General features: G+C 40.7%; 1 pseudogene; it reads left to right on the forward strand.

The window, feature by feature from the left end:
* The first annotated feature begins 626 nt into the window (after positions 1–626).
* LOC104872141 lies at positions 627–1780 on the forward strand (annotated as a pseudogene).
* Positions 1781–21298: the final 19518 nt, after the last annotated feature.

Consider the following 21298-nt stretch of genomic DNA (forward strand, 5'->3'; position numbering starts at 1 on the left):
GCTTTGTGATACTGTAATGATGGGTATTGTAATGATGGATACATGACTGTATTTGGCAACACCCACAGAACGTACTACAGGAATAATGAATCAATATTGGCTCATCAGTTGTAATAAACGTACCAAACCAAAGCTAGATGTTAATAGTAGGAGGCAAAAGGGTGATTGGAAACTCTGTACTTGTCTGATCAATTTTCTCTAGTTCTAAACCTGCTCTCAGAATAGTCTACATATTCTTTAATAATCATAGGACAATAGGTTTAGTGCTGTTCTATATGTGTAAAAAATAACTGCACTTGCATATGTGTATATTCGTCATTTGCAAACACAACTAATAGTCTAGAAAAATGTGTGCAAAACAAAATGTGAGCTGCTTTCTTGGCAACGAAAAGGAAAGAAATTAGTTTTCAATGAAACAGTTCAAATGTAAAACAGTGCATAGAACCACATAGCGCATGCACCTGTGTACTTTTCCCAAACCCAGAACCTGCTTCTGTATTAACATTCATACTTGCCATTTTATATACTTTGACCTTTAAAATTTTTACTTTTTACATATAATTTATTAGTATTGTAATTAAAAAATAAAGTTAGAAAAGTGAGAACAAAAATGGAGGCGATGACATATGATAAGGGCCACCACCTCTTCACCAGTGCTAGCCCAGGTCCCTGCTGCCTTCTACACGTAGTCTGCACACTTGCCAGGTAAACCCCAGACATTGGCTGTGAAACACAAAGCTAAGTGTGAGGAGGAACAAAGACAATGTCTCTACGTTGGGTTCAGTGCTTCCTACCCAGGCATCTCCAGCAGCAGAGCCCAGAGATCATGGAGGGGAAGATCAGTCTTTCAGAGGGAGTTGAACCAATGGTCAATGTGAGTGCTAATATCCCAAGCAGTTAACTACTAGGCTTGACCCCCACCCCATCAACGCTGTCTTCTATGCTAGCTAAGGTGTCCAGACAAATGAGAGATTCAAAGCTCCAACAGGCTACTGTGTGGTCCTAGATTCTCATGTACATCACCGAAAGCTTTGTTACACAGGAAGCAGCAGTACGTTTTCCACTGAGTTGTTCTCAGTTACTGAGAAGTCTAAGAAGCCACTACAGACTGGCCTCCCAAAAAAGCCGAATGAAAGTCAAGTGGCCCCTTGGGCAGTTTTAGATAGCAAGACAAGCCTCCTAAAGTGCAAGTACTGTGGGATGTAAGACTGCTGGGAAGTTTAGTGGTTCTAAGAAAGCTCCGTGACTTGTGCCAAGAGGTACAATGTCAGCTGTAGGCATTAGTTCCAGGTGAAGAAGAAAAAAATGAAGGAGTTTCAAGAAGTCAGCTATGCTTCTGTTTACAAAGATAGACACAGGCATAGTTCCTCTGATATTAAACCGAGCCAAGATCCAGGGCAAAGGCTACTGTAGCTGGGGTTCACATAACTCCTGGTATGATAGAGCACTCTTTCCTACATCTCCTGGGCCATTGTCAGAAAGAGGTGGACTTGGAGAACATGGCCTAGGGAACACCACTGCAGTTCAACCTACACCAGAATCACACGGCATGAGCCGCATGTTCCTGTCCAGTAATCGAAGCTATTGGAGTATAGTGGAGGTGTATGAGTTTATTGCTTCTCTCCAGTGTTGCCAAGAGGTCATAGAGGAGTTTCATTTCCAGGAGATTGATGGTTAGGCCCTTTTATTATTTAAAAGACATCTTATGCGTACCACGAACATCAAATTGAGCCCTGCCCTTAAGATCTGTGCCAAGATAAATGTCCTCAGGGAGACCTAAGGTGGCCCTCTTGGACAAACAAGCCTAAGGCAGACACTCCACATTGTCCAGGTTATAAACTGGAACCAGCAGACTTTGCCAGGCAGAAAGCTGTTTCAGTTATGTGACCTTCTGTAGGGGGATTGCTGAGACAGGAAAGAAGTGGAAGAGCCGGTTGCTGGTGCTATGTGGTGGCAGCTCTGACATTTTCTCTAGGTTTCACTTTATTTTTTGAATCTTTATCATTCTCACCATTCCCACATATCCTTATACAATTTTGATAAAAGTGACAGTCTAGGGAACTAGAGTGGCCCAGACTTGTCCAAAAGTGGAGCATTTCCTCAGGATCTCAGTTCTCCAGGAGCATGGTAAGGCAGAGTAAGTGAAAGGTAGGTTTTGCCTCCCCAGGGGCAGAGGTTGGACTTTTCTAGCTTGTGTGACACAAATAGCAAAACCTGATACTCATTGTTTTCCTTCCGGATTGTCCCATGGTAGCTGTGGTTCAGTTTTCTTTTTGTTATTGCCTATTCCCTTAATATTGAATATTTTTTTCCTGCATCTATGGCAGGGTCACCCGCCAGGGTAGAGACTTGATTGGCATTTCTCTAATTTGCTGCAGGGACTAAAAGCGATTGGCTGGCATGCATGTGTCTGTTATCTTTCTGCATCCTGCTGCTTCCTTCCAATTTTCTGTTATCTTCTACCCTGCCTTTCTTTTCAATTCAAACTGCATTCTGTCTTATAGCTTAATAAACAGGAATGTCTGGGTCTGAGGTCAAGATCGTAAGTAGGTACTATTCCTTGTACAATGAAATATTAAACATTTTCCCCCCTCAGGGGGAAAAAAGATGAAGGCACTGAATTGTGCCTGGAGTGAAGGTGGGGAGACCATGGCTGGTGGACAAATGGCATTGAAGCAGAGGCAGAATTAGAAGAGAGAAAGGGGAATTAGTAAATGTAAAAATAATAATCTGCAAAGGGCCCAGCTTCTTTAAGGAATAGGAAGAGGTTCTGTACAATGGCAGATAAAACGAGAGAAATGTCTCAGAAGTCAGACCAAACCTGAAGTGTCTGGTAGTAGCTTGACTGTGAAAGGCATTTGCTATCCTGATCAGGTATTTGTGTTTCATGTCACCAGCACAGAATACCGAGCATCTAGAAGCAGCCTCGAAGATGCTTTAAAACCTGCTCAGATTTGCTTTGTAGGAAGCAGCAGCACAGGTCAAGGATCAGAAAGACAATAAGGCCACCCCCTCAGAAGGTACACCCCTGCATCCTCGGATTCAGTGACATCAAAAAGGCATATATTTTATTTTACAGTTTTAAAATTTTTGTTCATTTGGGTTGGGGGAAATAACACTCAATATTTTCTCTGAAATGCTGAAAGAACACAATATTTTGCATCAAAACCAGTAAGTGCCTCACCTCACTCCTCTCTGACCCAGCCTTCCTGAAAGTTTCACTCCATTAACCTTGATGAACCTTAGATGTCAGGATATAGAGAAGACCACAGCCTTCCCAGCATTCTCATAACAGAATATAAACCATCTATGGGAGGCCTCAGATAAAAGCATGTATGTTATGTGGGCATGGCACTAAAATTCTCAAAGTCCCAGAGATAACAACCTTTCCCTTCAGCACTGATTGGATGTGTCTTTTGTTTTCTTGTTAATGACACGCCACTGACTTTGTGAATTCCAAGGTGAATGACCTGTTGGCCTATGACGCTGCATTAGTCAGGTTTTCAATACTAAAACAAGATACCTGTGGGATGCTAGCTTTCCAAATCAAAGGAATTTATTTTAGCTAACAGTTAAGGAGGTTCCAGGGCCTGCATCTGGCGAGCACAAGAGTATGCATGCATGTCTCTCTCTTTGCATTAAGCTACCAGGATTCAGTCATGCAGGCTCCACCCTGGTGACTGTGTCTAATTGCAATCTACCTCCCAAAGGCCCCACCTCTAAACACCATAGCTGAATTAAGTTTTCATCCTCTAAATATCTCACAATGAGGATTAAATTTCAACATATAAACCCTTGAGGCACACACTAAAAGCACAGTACATAGCCAATTCAAACCGTAGCAGACGACAATGACTATCTTCTCTATGAGAATCTGTTTTTGCCTGTATCAGTCTGTGATCAGAAAGAGAGTAGCAGTTTAATTTGGGGATGATGCCACAGGTGGGTTTCCTTACACACGCAGAGATAAAACTAGAGTGCAGGAGGTTTACTAGAAAGTGATCCTGTGAACCACACCCATGGAAGGAAAGGAAATGAACCTTAACTGGGCAGATGGCTTGGTAGAGCTGCTGTGTAGGCTCCATGAGGGCTGAGACCAATCCCACAGGTGTTCTGCAGATGAGAGGCCCTGAGAGAGCTGTCTTGAACTAGGGCAAGATGGCAGTGTCTTTATACTGCGTGCCAACCAATTACTGGGTTTGACCTGTTGTGGGAGGGGGTTAATACTGTGTGAGGCCGTTCTCTTCACCTGAAGCAGTCCCCCAAAGGGGCTGACAGCTGAAGTCAGAAGATCTTCATTGCTGAGGGTGATCTGAGTTAGCATCACAACGACCATCCAGAAGTAATGTATCTAAGCCCTTTGCTGTCATCTAGAGAGACCCTCCAGGAGCTGGCCTTCCAGGACCTCTTTTTTGGATTCTAAAATGCTGTAGCAAAGTGATTTGCAAAACAAACCCTCCAAAAAGTTAATTATTCACCACTTATTGAGTCCCTACCATGTGGCATACCATTCTGGATGCTAAATCATCCAACAAGGAACACAACAGACCTTACTTTCTAGGGTAGGTGGCACACTGATCATAAGCAAAACTGTCACACAGGGCCTTGGAGATCACTGTAAGGTTATAGATTTTGTTCTGTGAGATGGAGTACTGTTGACGGGTTATGAGGGGAAAGGTAACATGATTTGGCTTGCATGCTGATAGGATCCCTGTTAAGATAGGTATAGGAAGACCAAAGCGGAAGCAAGGAGACCAGTCCAGAAGACATGGCCACAGCCTTACAGAGATATGAGGATGACTTGGACCAGGGTCACCTCAGTAGTGAGGATGAGAAGTGACAGGACACTGCATTCTTTTTTTTTTTTTTTTTTTTTTTTTGTGCCGGGGTTTGAACTTGGGTCCTTGTGCTTGCAAGGCAGGCAGTGGAACCAAGGAGCTAAATCCCTGGCCCTCACTGCATCTATTTTGAAGATGAAGTCAGAAGCACTGGCTGATGAATTCCATCTTCAGAAGAAGCGAGAGAAGTCAAAGATAACTAGTGTTTTGGCCTGAGACATCTTGGAAAGTGGTGCTTCCATTAATTTAAATGAAAACTACTAAAGGACAAGATTTTGGTAGAGAGAAGGAATCAGGAGCTTAGTTACAAACTTGCTAAACTTCAAAAGATAACAGTATAGGCTACGTTCCCATTGACTGGGCATTTGTCATTAGCTACCTAGATTCTCAGTAGAGAGATTATTTTCTGAAGTAGGATCCATGTTTATCATACTAGATAATTTCCCCAACAATACACCCTCTTCACATCCTGCACTTGCTATATTTGTGATGCTTTGATTAATTCTGGTCTTCCCTACGAAACTTTAAATTTTATGGTATAGGAAAAGCTGTTTTACACCTTCCTGAAATTTAAGTTCCTGTCATGCTGTAACTACCATCTTTAGTGAACAATTTATAATAAATATATAAGAAAAAAGAAAGCTGTACTTCATATAGTTTTTCTTTGCTTTTTTTGCAAAATCTGGCAACATGATCAACTATGAGCAGCCTTACTTCTAATGTCTTTAACCAATCAGTCTGCCACACTTATAGCAAAAGTATGCACCTACACCTAATGCTTGTGGCAACAAATTTTGGGGCTCAAAATCTGTATGACCTTGAGCAACTTCATTAGCCTTTCTAAGCTGTAGGAAATAATAGCGGTGCCCATTTCATAGGATTATTGTCAGAATTATGTAAAATAATTTAGAAAAATATTTAATGTTAAGGATTAGCAGATAGGAAATTCTTAATAAGATACTAGTTTTTAATTACGGGGTTACTATCATCATCATTTTATCTGTCCTACTTCAAAGAGTCTTCATGGCTCACTAATACCTACAGAGGGTATTAGTTAGTCCCATTTTATTCGACCTTAATTTTGTTCCCTACGTCTGCATTATCACCCACCTGCCTCTTATTCTAACCTCAACAGACTATTTATAGGACTGTCACCCTTCATGCTTTACCCAAAGCTGCTGCTGCGTAGTAACTCTCTTTCAAGTAGGACCCAATCAGATCAGGGAAAGAATAACCCAGTCCCAACCCCCACCTCGAACTCCACAGAGAAAAGAGCCTGAGGCAAGGGTCCAAGTGCTAACGCTTCATTTGCGGGAGGCAACGGGGTGGGCAAAAGGAGAAGTGCAGCAAGGAAAGGTGTGGAGCAACAAGAAGTGACAGAAACCAGTTGTCTGGCAGCTGTCTGCTCCACACACAGCCGCACCAGTCGGGGAGAAGCGGTGGGGAGGAGCCAGCCCCCAGCTCCCAGTTGGCTAAAGTTTGCCTCAGAGGTGAACTGCCCCGCGGAAGCTTACCCGCACCCCTGGCCGCATCATCCTTTCACTGCGCTCTCATCCTGTGCCCTGCAGCAGAGAATTCTGTCCAAGCCTAGAAGCAGCAGGAGAAGGTGGGTGCTGTGGAAGAGTCTGCTTCAGCCAGGCACGGTTGCTAGGCCTGGGGGAGGGCATCCTTGACCGCGGAGTGTGAGAAGGAGGCGGGCAGTGCCCAAACATAGGATGAATTAGAATGCATCTGTGTCTGTACACCTAAGAGAGTGGGTTCTGGAGAAAAGAGGTGACCATTTCTTACTATTTGCCATCTGTGTGACCTAAAGAGTTTACCTTTAGGCACTCCGTGCCACTTTTCTATCTATCTGATAATTAAAGGCAGGAAGTTCTCACTGAGCTTCATACCCAACCCTTTTTCATTTTTTAAATTTTGAAACAAGGTCTTGCCAAGTTACCAAGTGGCCCTAGTCTCATCAAACTTAGATGATCCTGCCTCTTTCCCAGAATGCTGGAATTATAAGCACGTACCACCATGCCCAGCTTTCACCTTATTTGAAAATAATTTCAAACTTACAAAAAGTTGCCTGGGTGGTACAAAACCTCCAGGATGCCTGTCATTCACTGCTATGAACTGAATTGTGTTCCCAACAAAATCCATATGCAAAAACCCTAACCTCCAATGGGAAGATTTGGAGTAGTGTCTTCCGGAGGTAATTCAGCTCATCATGAGGGTCAGATTCATATGTTGGTACTAGTTTTCTCAGAAGAAGGCACACTAGTAAGTTTGTTCCCACCCTTCCATGTGAGAATAGAATGAGAAGGCAGCCATCTGTAAGCCAGGAAAAGAGCCCTTACTTGACCATATTGATACTTTAATCTCTCATGTGCACCCTCCAGAAATGGATAGGATCAGTGTCTGTTGTTGAAACCACCTAATCCAAGGCATTGTGCTATGGGCTGCATTTGCCAGTGGTTAACATTTATTTTACTGTCATGCTCTCTTTCTCCCTCCCTCCCTTTCTCTCCCCATCTCCCACCCCTCCACACATATGCACACGTCCACTCACGTCTGAGAAAGTTTAAGGACCTAATTCTCCTTTTATTCTAAGCACTACAGGGCGAATTTCCTGTGAACAAGGACATTCTCTTACATAACCACAAAGCAGTTATCAAAATCAAGAACTACAGCATACTGACATTGATATTCTGTAGTTCCTTTATGTTCTCTAGTGCCCTTTATGGTGAATTCCCCCAAGTCCGATCTCATTTGGGTAATGGGAACAACAACAGTGCTAGCTCATAGGATGACTTTTGAGAATGACGTGACAAGTGTACATGCATGGTTAATGTACTGCTTCGCCAAGTGAATAGTCAATAACTGTCATCTACTTTTATTGTAAGTATTTCTTCAGGGAAGGCTTTTGCACTCCCTTCCCCCTCAATTCAGAATCAGTTCCTGCCCACTGTGTTTCTTCTGCACAGTATTTCTGCATTCTTGATTGTGCCTTCCCACATTTAGACTCAATTACAATCTTCTTTAGACCCACATGCAGTTCCTCTCTGCTTCCCCCAGTGGCACTAGCACAGAGCCTCAAACACAAGAAGGCTCCATTCATTTTTATAGAGTCGAGTTTGTTTGGAGGAAGGTAGAAGGTTGGGAAAGGAAGGCTGAAGGAACGTAATTTCCAGTCTTGCGAGAATAGATATATGTCTGCTTTTAACACAGCCCGTGCTTCACGATAGAGAGATCCACACAGTGGACAACTTCAAGAAAATAGAAGAACACTAAGGAGCCCAAAGCAGTGAGGAAGAAAAGGTCAAAGTAGGAGATATAAACATGAGTTAGAGAGTTGACAGGAATGAAAGGAAGATGGAAGGAAGGAAAATACAGAACTTTCAGAGACTGTTCAACAGGCCTTCCCGAGAGAAAGGTCTTCACTGAAGAACTGTGAGCCAAGTTCTAAGGGACAAAGCTCTCTAAGCCATTTTTCTAAGCTGGGACAAACTGTAACATGACATCCTAGCTTCCCTTTCTGGGATTACATTCTGGCCCAAAGGACATGGGCAGAGTGATGTGAGCTACTTGCAGGCTTGGCTCATAAAAGTCTCCCAGGTGTGAACTCCCACTCTCTCCATTTGCTATCAGCATCAGCGATCGTACCCGGAAGATGAGGAACATACATCCATATGTGATTACATGGGCTGGGATTCCCATACCCACCAACCCAAACTGACACCTTCCTCTCAGACATCCATCCTTCTGAATGTGCAAAATAAAGCCTGTTGTTGAAGCCACCTACTCCATAGCATTGTGTTATGGCAGCCCAGGATATCATACATTTACTAGTTCTTAGCATTTGTTAGCAAATATTAAGAATGAGAAATGAACCTTACTGGGATCATCTCTGACATGTTAGTTATTAGGTACAACAGTTATCATTACTTACCCTGTCCAATGCATGGTTAAAATAAAAACTGGTTTCTCTTATATGAGAAACTAAAAATACGTACATACATTCATACACACATACATTTAAAAATAAAGAGTAAGAAAGATAATTAAATAGGAGGTAGGGAGAACTTCAAATAATTTCCCAAATTACCTGTTCCACTGTCTCAAAAATATTTTAATATATGCTGATTTATTTCATTTGTAGTGCCAGTTTCCTTAATTCATTGAAAAGAAAGTTTGTGCTATTATCTGTTTTGTTTCTTCCTTGTAAAAAAGATTTTTTGTCTCTGTCCTGTACTCTGAGTAACTTCTTTGAAGATGATATATGCAGTGTATTAACTATTGTTATTCTTTTGTTTTGTCACGAAAATTTGTCTAATTTTTTTCATAAAAAGACTGAAAGATGGATTCAAAAGACTCATGTTTATATCTTAGCTCTGCCACTTAGATATGGGTGACCAGAGCAAATCACTTCATGTGAGAATTGCTGTGAGAATTAAATTGAAAAAGGCTTAGTCAACTGTGAACGTGCTATAAATTTTACTCAGCATTAGTCCATCCTTCCTAAGTTGGCCAAAATAACAGTTTCCAAGAATAGTATACAGGAATTAGTCATTTTTTCCAAACTAACAAAAAAAACATGGCCTGGGATCTCATGATACTGGTATTAACATTCAACTGTTGGAAAAGGGACTTGGGTGGGTTTATGAAAGGCCAATGATTCACTTCAGAACTCCTAGAGTTACTTTTCTGCTTTGTTTTTGTGGGTAACATTTGTACGAATATTTCCATAGTTGTAGGTAAACCCAAATTTAGGATCACTTAAAATTTTTACTTTTGTTGGGGGAGAGAAAATTATTTCCAGTTGAGGTTTTCCATCCATTTTCCTTAGACTCGCATGTATCCAAAGTATTTGCTTTGGCCACAGTGTGGTTGGTCCTTTGTACTTCTTAGAAATGTTAATATTCCTAGCGGCCAGACATGGTGGCACAGGCCTGTAATCCCAGCACTCAGGAGGCTGAGGCAGAAGGATTGCTGCTAGAGGCCACCCTGGGCTACATAATGAGTTCAAGGCCAGCCTGGACTGCATAGTGAGATGTTGCTTCAAAAAATAAAAAAATCCTTATCAAGGAGGTTGAGATGATCCAGAAATCATATTCCAATATATTTTAAAATAAGTGATAAATAGGACAAAAAGAGACTCCCCAGATTTACTTTTATTTCCTTCATAAATTCCAACACAACCTTGAGTGCTGGAGCAGTCCTGGGGGTGTGTAAGCAAGCTTTTTGATGTGAGGTTTGGGGGATGAGAAAGTATCCAGACCCAGACAGAAGCGTCCAGTACAACCAGTAGCTGCCTGGGAGGCAGACCACCAACAGGATGTGGCCCTTCACTAGTGACTGTCCTATGGCAGCCAGATGAGAGGAATGAGGCAGAGCCTGATCATTAAAACCATCTGGGCCCTTTGTTCCTTGCCCTGGATCCAGCCCTCTTGTGAGATGGTTTCTTAAGCTTCCTGTTTTTCCTTTTCTTCTTTTCTGTCTCTACTTCCCCTTTCTCATGGCTAGTCACTTTCCTGCTGGCACTCATGAGCTTTTTAAATTTAATTTTACACTTTGGAGTGGAAGATTATTTAGGGAAATAAAAGTACAGTCATTTCTTTTTCTGGATCATTTCTCCCTGTGGCTACATTCCCTTCCTCCCTTCTTGACCCTTCTGTTTATGAGATTTATCCTCCTTTCTCATTTGATTTTGAGTATTAGAATGAAAACCAGAAGACCTAGGCTGTCGCCCACTGGCATAGATAGCAATTTTATTTTAACAGATCTCAGCACCTTATCTGTAAAAAATAAAGGCGAGGCAGTCTGTAGTGCCTCCCTGACAACGTCCTTAGATTCTGTGTAAGATCAGGTCCCCATCAACAGATAAAAAAGGAGATCTTCAGAATTCTCTTGTTAACTTCTATAGTCCTACAGTTAGCAAACACTCCTTGTGTTTTCTAGTTGAGACATCAGAGTAAATTTCTAGAAACAGCAAATTGAAATCACAGAAAAATGAGGAGTCAGTGGAGATGAGCTGGGAAGTATCAACTTAAAGCTCTGTTAGGAAGGATTTTGAGCTACGTGTGAGGTTTGAAACTTCTTTGGGTAATGAAGAATTTTTTTAAAAAAATAGAAAAGTGGAATATAGTTGAAAAATGGAAGGGAAAAAACTAGTACAGTTGGGGATTTGTTAGCTGATTGGATGAGGGGTTTCTAGGGGTGAGGAAACTAAGATGGCTGTCACTCATTTGAAACAATGGATTTGTTAAAATTGTAGTGGGCACTTATATCTACCCAGAACATCCCTTCATTTTTTTACTGGAAAAAACAAACAAAAAACCTTCTTTTCTGAAAATTGCTTGCCAATCTACTTAAAGGGAGTTGTCATAGTTTTTCTTATCATCTTTGGCCACCATTTCCCTGATTGATGCCAGAAATTCTTGACCTGCGATAATCATAGAATCCCAAACCTCTGCCAGCAGGTGATGGACACAGGAGGGGAAAGCAGGTTCTAAACCAAGCTAGTCAGAGTTCTCCAGAATTCTAAACTTGGAACTCAGTCAAAGCCAGCTGTAGTCAGTTCTTTTTGGAGGGGTAGAAGTTGTAAGCTATACAATAACAGAACTTGATAGCTATGTTTTCCATCACACAGTAGAAGTCAGTCTAAAGTAAAAGAAAATGAATCCAATGGGCAAGAAGTATTTTGGGTTTTTGTTTTGTTTTGTTTTTTTCTCCTGTTACCAGGGATTGAACTCAAGACCTTGTACTTGCAAGGTGCCACTGTGCTAAATCCCTGGCTGGTAATATTCTGATAATGTCTGAGACTCTGGGTTTGGTAATTCTTGGGACTCCTCTGTTTTCCTGCCCTCCTAGCACTTGGTTGTACAATATCTCATTGGATCTCAGGAAGGAATATATTCCCTTTGTTACCTACATGTGTATAAATTGAGCTCAGGCACTAGTAGCTAAGAATCTTGGCTAGTTTTGCACTCTACTCATTGGATTGGGGAGAGATATACACACAAGTCAGAGAGAAGAAAATAAGTGCAGTTTTTGGTCAATGTTAGGTTGAGTTACTTAGGGCATTCATGTGAAGCCTTCCATCAATCATTTAATTGTAAACATGAAGCTTAGATCTATCACACTATTGAATTCATCAAACATATATTTTAAAAAGATGTCTAGATACCACCCCTTATAGTTTATCACCACAGTCAACACTGATCTTCTCAGGATGTGATTACTTAAGTCATTACAGTTCAATTCATTGAATTAGTACTCATCTTATAGGTCTGGTTCACAATGATACAATGAAGTATTTTGTATGGATCTTGATGAGATCAAAGTGGAGGGTTTTATAGCATTCCCCTAATCCTCTTGTCCAGCAGAAGAGTATATAGATAAAGTAGTAATGGATGAAAATGAGATTACTACAACATGGCTTGTTCTTGGTAAGCAAAACTCCTATGCTGACTCCAAATGAATGTTACTTTTTTCTACATGGTTATAAATCAGCTCTCAGTGATATTTTAGCTAAATCTTCTGTCCTTATCTAATGGAAGTAAAAAGTAATAAGTGGGTTACCGAACCTTGAATAACTTCTCCACAAATTATGAAACATGATTCTATTAACCTTGTCAGATCTATGATTGTATACTTTTGTACTTCCCATCTGCAAGGTCCCCTCATTCCATGAAGTAAATGGTGCTTGTGAATTGTCCTTGTTATCTTATTCAGCATGGAAAGATGCTGCTACAGAATTTGTCAGATTGAGCTGGGAGTGGTGACACATGCTTGTAAACCTCATACTCAGGAGGCCATGAGTATGAGGCTAGCCTGAACTAAAGCCTGAACTACAGCAAGACCCTGTCTCAAAAAACCAAAAAGAGCAGAAATGTCCAACTGGCCCTTTGTGAGAAAGGTATCTTTTCCTTTATACCACAACAAAGACTCTGAACAGCACAATTATTCTTCAGAGGCAGAGAAACTCAGGATGCAACTACTGGCTCCAGTACTTGAAAACTGTGTAATCTTGGCAGAGTTACTTAAACATGCTGAGACAGAGTTTTTTCCATCTAAAAATGGGTGAAATGATTCATTACTTATGATATCTGTGAGGATTAAAAGAGATTATATAGCAGGCTGGGGATTTAGCTCAGTTTGTTCCACCCCCTCTCTCCCAGGCTTAAGGTCCCAAGTTCGATCCCCAGTACCAAAAATGAATAAATAAAATAAAAACTTTAAAAAATAAAAAATAAGAGATTATATATATATCTATCGATATCTATATCGATAGATATATATAAAATCATAAAATAGAATATGGCATATAGTCAGCTTTCCATGAAGAGTGCTAAGTTACTTATCTTATTGCTGAGACAAAATACCTGAAACCCAGAGGTAAGGAGGAAAGGTTGATTCGGCTCACAGTCCTTACAGGTTTCAGTTAGAAACCTGGCAGGCTCCAAGGCACAATGGCACATGGCAAAGGGGCATCACAGAGGAGAAATAGTTCACTGCCAGCAAAGACAGCAAAAGCAACAACAACCTTAGCAGCATCTTTCTGCCCCTTCTATCTTCTCCAGGCTACGTAGGACAGTTAGCACTCACAACCTTAATCCTAGTGCCCTTGATCCTAGCCTTCCACTGAGTCAATCCCAACATCACACACTGTAGATCCAGCCACCTCTGAAAAAGCCCCACCTATGATCACATGAGGCTTTAAGGGGGACATCGAGACACAAGCCGTAATAAGTTCTGCAGCTGTATTTGCTTATGTGTTTTGTTTTTTGTTTGTTTATTTGGTACCGGGGATCAAACTCGGGCCCTTGTGCTTGCAAGCCAGGCAGCAGAACCACTGAGCTAAATTCCCAGCCCTTGCTTATGTGTTTTGGCTAACATTATTTCTTTCATTTCCCATTTATTTTTACTTATCACTGGTTTTTATTCTTTGCATAGTATTAACTTCTCTTTTTGGCTTCCTTTTCAAATTATCTCTTTCATCATGAGTGAGTGCAGTTCATCTTCAGGAAAAAAAATAAAATGCATTCCTTTACTAATAAGAGGAATTCTGTGCGTATAAATTGTATAGTTGATAACCTTAAGCAAATAGTCAAGCAAGACCCATTTCTGTCTGTAGTCCTGGTAAAATTCCCACTTCTGGGCTGGTTCTCCAGTAATTCCAGGTCAACTAAAACCACACTAGGGGTTAACTATACACACTTTACTATGTATGTTAATACAAGTGTTTACATACATTTGGTTTCCTATCTCCTTATTAAACACCTGTTTCAGTCCAGGTAAGATGGTGCAACAGTAATGGCTGAGGCTAAACTGCCCTGAAGATATGGGCAGCAGGGTCTTGTTAAATAATATACAACATCAGAGTAAATGCAGAGAAAGGCTTAAGGAGTTTGCACCCACCCAAAGAATACGACAGTTTTGGAGTGATCTCCTAAATCACTCTTCCTTCTTTCTACTAATCCCCATGGGCACACCCACAACACTGTCCTCATTTCCAAGACGTCCCCCGCCAGAGTAGCTTGCTAGCTGTAATGTACTAAGTCACCGCACGGTGTAGAACATTCAGCAGGGCTTCCATTCCATTCACACAGGCCCGACTTGATTAGGCCATGCGTACCCTTCCAGATGTGTTCCTCCACTCACGTCTATGTAGCCTCTGGCTCAAGCAGACTTCATCGGAGCCTTCAGTTTCTCAAATATTTCACACTTCTCTTGATCTTAAGCTTTCTTTTCACAGAAAGTGCTAATTAGAACCTTCCGCCACTTCTTCAACTTTGCCTTTGGTCAAATCTAAATATCACTTTTTCTGGGAGACTTTTTCTAACCCAAGCCTGGATTACTGCCCCTCTAATGAATAAGCATTGAATCCTCGCCTTTGTCATCTCATAGTGAATGACTTTTACTTGCCTACATCAACTTAATAATGTGTAGGGACTGTGTCTGCTTACTCACCATTATGTGGTCAGTACTATCCACAGCCCTTGGCACAGAGTAAAGCTCTCAACAAATCAGTGCTGAATCAGAATGTGAGTGAATGAATCATATTAGAGGGGGGCAAAGAATCAGAACTGAGATACCAACCTGTGAAGTATTTGGAACATATTTATGCCAAAAATACATTTGTTGTTTATATGACATTCAGATTTAACCAGCAGTCCCGTATTTTATCTGCCACCTTACTTTGTAAATTTAAATACCCTCTTCTTCATGTCTGACCCATAAATATATTAATTTCTATAAAGCCAAATCTCAGATTATTTACGGCCTTAGCATTCCAATGAGAGAGGGATCATGTTACTGGAGATGAATAAATTGCTTCTCTCTAACAGCTGGGATTGTGTGGGCTCCCTGCTTGAATTTCAGGGTTTCAATGCCCTGGCTGTATGCAATCCAGCCTAACATGCATTCCTTTATATCCCGATTGTTTTGAACACTGTAGTTGGTTAAGTTTCACGGGACCACTGTGACCTTAAAACGGCTGAATTCTGATCTTTTACATATTCCATTTGTAGTCTAATTTGGTGGCTCCTTTTGGAGTTTCCTGCTTTTAAATTTTACTTTCATTATTGCACAATAAGTAGTGACTGATGTTGAGTAATTCATGAGTAATCTGATTTTCTTTTTAAAAATATAATATGTCTTTCCAATTCAGTTTTACCATAACTAATCAAAGAAACTTTTTAAGGTCAACTTCATCTTTTTAATGAGCTAGTGAGGGATAAAGAAAAGGTTAAATGCACAAATATTCATCTCAACAAACACTATCATAACAAGATATTGGTAATAAAGAAGGGAAAATCTTTAATATATAAATGTTAGTACAACTTAATATGTTTATTAAGACTCTACTAGAGAATGCAAAAATTACTAGAACACCAGAAATCGTGAACCTAAAATTTCACAAAGAAAAATTTATCTAAAATTATTCTTTTATTAAGAATATTACACTGGGTATTGTGGTACATGCCTATAATCCTTAAATATCATTTTCTCCAGGCAGCTGAAGCAGGAGGATTGTAAACTCAAGACCACTCAGATCAAGTTAGCAAGACTCTGCCTTAAATAAGAAGAGGATGTAGCTTAATCCTAAAGTACTTGCCTAGCACATACAAGGCCCCAGACTCAACCTCCAGTACTGAAAAAGAAAAAGAATATTACTGGGCAGGGGGATTTAGCTCAGTGGTGCCACCATCTGCCTCGCAAAAACAAGGACCCAAGTTTAATTCCCAGTACAAAAAATAAAAAAGAATATTACTAAGTGTGGACTTCCAGTTAAAAGTTTTGGCCTAGGAAAAGTTCCAGATGTAAAATGAATGTCTTCAAAAATGAATGTCATTCCAAAAATGAATGTCTTTCGTATACTTTAGGTATACAAAAAGTAATTGACACTAACAAGGGGTATAGGAAAATTTATGAAACTCAGAAGGTGTGAGAGACTTCCTTTTCAAATGCAATAACCAGGGAAGACTGTTTCTGGTTTCTGTAGAGGAGGTGCCATAAACTCTCAAGAGTAGAATGATCCCAAGGCTGATGAGCACAGACTTCCATGCCGAATTCCCTTGTGGATAAAGCCTTCCTTTATCTTCAGTACAAGCAACATTCAATCACTTGAGAGCTGCATACTCCAAAGATTGCAAATAGTGTTTTTACAATGGACATACATCTGAATTTCCAAGATGGTCTCACAAAATTCTAGTAAGGATTCTGGGTATATTTTAAGAGCATGACTAAACATATTCTAAGAAAACACAGGAGGGAATTACCTCTATCTATGATAGTCCCATATAACCATAGTTAGCATACTTATATGTATTTGAAGATAGTGATTCTAAACAATGACCTGTGTGGCTAAATGTTATAAACAATCTCTTTTAGCTCTTTCCCTAAGCACAGCCAGCCCCCTAGTTGACAAATATAAATACTACTTAAGAAACTAGAGGACTTTTTTCACAGTAGAGCCCAGGCTGCAATGTACCCAAGCTGCAGCCACCACTAGGACAATTTAGGAGGAAGTTTCCATGGGTGTGTTGCAGAACATGAAGGAACAACTCCAGGAGAGGTCTCTGGGGATTTTTCCCTCCCGGACTTTGGTTCTGATTCATTTTCTAGGCTCAGATGTACTCGGTTATCTCAGCCAAAGGGTGTGGGAGGCAATTGCAAGGTTAAAGCCTAATTCTTCCTTTTAGGCTTTCCAATGCATCATAGGCTGCTGTCCCAGAAAGCATGCCTTTTTCATTTCCTTCTGATTTCTCTACAACATCAGGTGAATGGTTAGAGGCCAAGCGGTGTGAACGGGAACTACAGGTCCATTAACCAGCAAGGTCTACAAAATGAGTTTCTGTAACTCATTTGGCTGCAAATTCTGACCTCACCCGAACTCATATGAAAATGTTACCTAGACTCACATGAGGCTATTTGTAGTCTTTGGCTGACTAGAGTAAATATTTACATATTTTACTAAGAAATTACAATGTATTTTAGTACAGTTGCTGTTCCAGAGTGTGCTACAATTGTACATAAAACACAATACATACACTGTGTTAATTTTCCAAAAATTCAAGATCATTTTGAATTGTGACATCTGGCTGCAAAGTTAATGTAAGGCTTTATAGTCCCAATTTCCCATCATGCAGAGTGAAGAGCCAAGCCAACTGTGTGAGGGAAAGACCTTGGTTCAGCTGATACCATTGTTTCATTCCCACCTTTTAGCATATGAAATTAATATTCTTCTAAACCAAAAGGTTTCTATATGTGATCTTAGGAAATGGAAATTTGTAAGCTATCTTATAGGTATACTTTCATTCCCATATATCAAAAAGTTAAGTATATTTATAGTGACAGTTAGAAACTGATAGCTCATAAAAATCAAGCTCATTTGCTCTCTCTATGACCTCTCAGTCTTTTTCTTGCTCTTTTTGTATAAGAAGTGTTTGCAAATGGGGAAAGTAAAAACCAAACTGACTTTATGCATGTGTGATTATAGTCCCACAAAGCCCTGCACTCAGAAGGTGAATTAATCAGAGTACTTCAGAGAAGCACAACCAATTGGATGGGCGTGCGTGCAAAGGTGCGTAGAGATTTATCATGAGGAAATGTTTCATGCTTTTATTGATTGTGGCAAGTTCCAAGATCTGTGAAGTGAAAGGTGAGTTGGGAACTGCAGCCTCAGCAGAGCAATGATGCAGTTCCAGTACAAAGCCTACAGGATCAAGACCAAGGAAGAGATGATGTTTCTGTTTGAATCTCAAGTCAGGAAAACCTCTCTCGTTTGGGAAAGGGCAGGCCTTTCTATATTAATGAGGCCGCCAACTGACCGGTTGAGACCCATTCATATTAGGTAGGCCATCTGCCTTATTCAGTCTACAAATGTTAATGCTAATCTCATCCAAAAACACCTTCACAGGCTGCATATCTGAGCACTCTGTCGTCCAGTCAAGTTGATGTACAAAATTAAACATCATGGTAGGAAACCACACACTTGGGATTTAATGATCTGCGGTCACCATCCAGAAACTTTTGATATTTTTGTCTTTGAATTTATATTTTCTAATTAAAGTCTAGTGGGATAGTAGAACATGTCCTGGATCTTGGAGCTTTGGCTCTCCCACAATCCCATCTCTCACGCTTCCCTGCCTCCTGGAGCCAGTTCCTGGCTGCAGCCTGTTCCTTCCTGCCTTTCTGTCTCTGTTCCTCCTTCTTCTCTTCTTCCTTCATCATTATCATTACCACCATCTCTATTAAAAGAATCATCATACCTATTATGTGTCAGACATTGTGTTACATGATTAACATATTATTTATCTCTCAAAAATCCTCTGGCAAGGTAATGGAATTACTCTCATTGTGCAGATAAGGAAAACAATGGCTCTGAATTTGCCTATGGTCAATTACCAGGGAATAATAACTCTGGAAGTTGTACTTGAGTTTGTTCTCTCCACATTTCACCACCACAAAAAACTCCTAATTTAGATGGTTCATCTTGTTGCCTTTGAAAACAAGTCCAAACTCTTTTGTCCAGGATTTAAGGAACACCTTGATACAACTCTATCGACTTTCTAAACTTTGATTACTCTCACATTAATCTTTGATTGCTCTTACATTAGCCAGATCTCTTTCAGTTGCAAGTGGCAGAAACAGCATAGTTCAGACACAAAACATTTCACGTAATTGCAAAAGTGCTAGGAGAGCAGGACACAGAACACAAACTGACCTGGAAACTCCTTATCTTCCTCTTGTGGCTCTTCTTTCCAAGTTGGTTTAATGCTTCTGCGGTCTTCTCTGCAGCTGTGATGAAGCCCAGGGCAGAGCTAGCAAGTAGAGAAGAGAAAATACTCCTGTCTCCCCTGACATGCATATTAATGCCCCCAAAGCACATGCTGACTCCAGGAAATTACATGTTCTGGACTTACCAGTGGAGAGTGCTCTGATGGCCCACAACTAAGTCCCAAGTCCACTCTTGTCAGACAGAAGGCACAGCTATGTGATCAACAAACCAGCAGAATCATCGAGAGAAACAGAGGAGCCATTCCTGAAAGCAGGGAAGGCAGTCAAACAAACAAAAAAATGGGCCTATGACACTTCCCTCAGAATAAGAAACAGATGCTTTCTCCTGACTCTGGGCTACTGTTCAAGCTTCCCAGTCTCCCTACCTTCAAGCCCCTGAGAATTCTTTACTTGCTTGCTGGAATTTGAATACAGACACTCCCTCGATGCTGTCTTACATCCTTTGGCACCAGCTTAGGGAATTGGGACATTCATTTTAGTCCACAAAGTCCTAGCTCATTCTTCTTTGCTTCAAATGAGCATTTGCCATCAGGCTTGAAGACATGCAGAGCAAGGGACAACTCATGCCAAGCCAGTCTCCCTCTGCTGAATTCCCACGATGCCCTGTCCTCTGTCACTCATCTGGTGCTCCCCCCACACTGTTTTGTCTTGTTGGTTATCTTTGGATATTAAAATTGGCTATTGTGCTGCCCTGTACAATTAAAATGATACCTAGTGATTAGTGGCAGTATGTAAGCTCCAGACAAATTATGCAGATAATAATAATGATAGAGGTTTAAAGCATTTATGTAGCACTTCATAACTGCTCGAGCATATACTAAGTTCTGGCTGGTGGGGCTTGAAAATGTAGAAGCAGAGTCTCTTCCTCAAGGCAAGTGTCATCTTGCTGTTGAGACCAGTACACCAGAAATAACTGCAGAGCAAGTTTATGCTGTACTGCGAGCTATTGACTCTGAGAGTGAGTAACCTGACTTAGGATTTATAAGGCTCAAGCAACCAGTTCCAGTTCTTCCAATTCTTTTGTTTTTGTCTTGGGGCTTTTGTTGAGGGGTTGTGCTGGGAATGGAGCCCAGGACCTCTCCAATGCTGTATAAGAGCAGTAGTACTGAGCTACCTTCCCAGATCTTTTTATATTCTTTTCTGAAACAAGAACTGGCTAGGTTGCTCAGGCTGGTCCCAAACTTTCTGTCCTCCTGCCTCAGCCTCCCAAGAAGCTGGAATTACAGGCGCTTGCCAGTACACTTGACTATTCTAACTTTATTTTAAGACTTGGGGAATTCTCAACAATGAGGATTGAAATTCATAACAATACAGACTGGACACATGAGTGAGAAAAGTAATAAGGTACAAAAAGTAAAGTTGTCAAACACCTGAATAACACAAACATGATGGCAACCATTTGAAGACAGTAAATATTCTAGGACATATTACTTCTTAATTGAATATGTCAATGGGTACAGACACAGCATACATTGTCAATGTATTAGTTTAAGTATGACAGAGGATTTCAAAATAATGTCTTCAGATAGGTTATTTTGGTAGCAGGGATTGAACTCAAGACCTTGCACTTGCCAGGCAGGTGCAATGCCACTGAGCTAAATCCCAAGCCCAAGAGAAGGTTATTTTACTTTCCTGTTAAGGGTCCAAATATGGGTTTTCCGAGGTTAATATGGAAGCTCTACAGTATTATAAACTGCATCTCCTTCTGTCGTCTTATTCTGGCATACTCGAAACCCAGATTCCAGGTTATAATCCAAGATGGCTAGTCAGGTTCTGCCATATGTTTGCAACATACCCAACAGTAAGAAAAGAGAGGGTGAGGACTGGGCATGCTCAGACCTTTCTTATTTTGGGGGTGGAGATTGGATCCAGGACTATCCACAACCCTAGCTACAGAGGAGGCTAGAAAATACAATTCTTTATTGATCTCCATTTTGCTCAGTTAAAACTGAAGGACGCTATTACCACAGAACATGTGATGGCGCATATCTGGCAGAAAGTTAAATAGATATCAAATAAAAGTCAGATGGAGAAAGACACAGCTGTGTGCCACCTAACAAGATTTCAGAGAACAAAAGGCCTCATTTTTAAGGGTGGTTCCACAGGATTATAATGCAGTTTAAAAATTCCTATTTTCTAGTGACATTGTAGCAGTCATGATGTCATAGTGC

The sequence above is a fragment of the Fukomys damarensis genome, unplaced genomic scaffold (assembly GCF_012274545.1).
Source record: "Fukomys damarensis isolate Sample0158 unplaced genomic scaffold, DMR_v1.0_HiC HiC_scaffold_28, whole genome shotgun sequence".
Classification (NCBI taxonomy): Eukaryota; Metazoa; Chordata; class Mammalia; order Rodentia; family Bathyergidae; genus Fukomys; species Fukomys damarensis.